General features: G+C 39.7%; 1 pseudogene; it reads right to left on the bottom strand.

Annotated features, from left to right (window-relative positions):
- Positions 1-402: 402 nt before the first annotated feature.
- Positions 403-861, bottom strand: LOC102851346 (annotated as a pseudogene).
- Positions 862-1,282: the final 421 nt, after the last annotated feature.

The raw sequence follows: 1,282 nt of genomic DNA, 5'->3' as shown, positions 1-1,282 counted from the left end.
GAGCCCATAAATTTAAAATAAAGTTACCTCCCCCTCAAACAAACAAACAAAAAAAAAGGTAAAACACCCACACCCCTACAGGTAACCGTGACTACCACCTTCATTCACACCGCTTATACTTAAAACCATGATGGGGAAAGGATGAATAAAAGCAGAGAGGGGTCACTGCTTTTAAACGTTTTGCAACAATCCAAATGATACTTCTAGCCTCTGCTCATGCTTTACAACAGTGAATCAGGACAAGACAGATTTGCTAACGTGCATTTAATCACCAAAGGACCTAAGATGTCTGGGCTTTTTATTCTGTAATGTTTCTATGACTGTGTCCATTAAGTGCAAACCAAAAATGAAGCAGTCTTGGCACAACAGGAGAAGTGATGCACACTTGACTATCAGACCTACTTAAATACTATTCATGGCATATAGCCTAGTCCATGCTCTAGCTGTTTCTATGGCTTGGGCTTCGTTGGTCTTCCACTGCTCCGCTACATCATTTGTTAATGGATCATCTGGATTGGGAGCACTTAACAAAGCCTGGATCAAAAGCAGAGCTGTGCGGATCTCCAGTGCTGGGGACCACTTATCTTTCAAAATATCTAAGCATATTCTTCCCAACTTGTCTACATTAGGGTGTTAAACTTTGGTCATGAAACGTACTTTAGGAGCTGCCATTGGGTATTCTTCTCGAAGGAATAGTTCAAGTTTAAAAGTCCCTCCCTCAAAGGGGGACTCCTGGGGACCAACAATGAACACATAAAAATAACGAGCGTTGCTCTCGTCTGGTTCTGCTTTAATCCTGGGAACAGGTTCTGCCAGCAAACGCTGGGTTTCCTTGATAATCCTGCAGGGCAGCCCGGCCATCTTGTCAGATCCCGAGTTCAGCCTCTAGTCTCCTAATTAATATAATTTTTAAATATAGGTTTGCTATATGAACTACCAGAAATTCAAACTGAATTTAGGAAAGGCCATGGCATTAGAAAAATCATTGCATATAGAACCTGGTTGAAAGCAACAAATACCAGAAGACTGTATATTTGGGTATTTGAATATGTAGATCAAAATAAATTGTGACTAATATAGAGAAGAATAGGAATCTCAGGACACTTAATTGTACTCATGTGAAACCCATATCTAGACCAAGAGGTTGTTGTGTAAACAGAGCAAGGGACCACTACATACCTTAACATTAAGAAAGATCATCATCAAGTAGTATACTTTCTTCATATCTGTTCAATCTGAGAAAATTATTCAAGAAGTTGGACTCTATGAAGAAGAATATGAC

The sequence above is a fragment of the Elephantulus edwardii genome, unplaced genomic scaffold, assembly GCF_000299155.1.
Source record: "Elephantulus edwardii isolate Elephantulus edwardi_28Jun2011 unplaced genomic scaffold, EleEdw1.0 scaffold00197, whole genome shotgun sequence".
NCBI lineage: Eukaryota > Metazoa > Chordata > Mammalia > Macroscelidea > Macroscelididae > Elephantulus > Elephantulus edwardii.
This window is presented reverse-complemented; position numbering and strand designations above follow the sequence as displayed.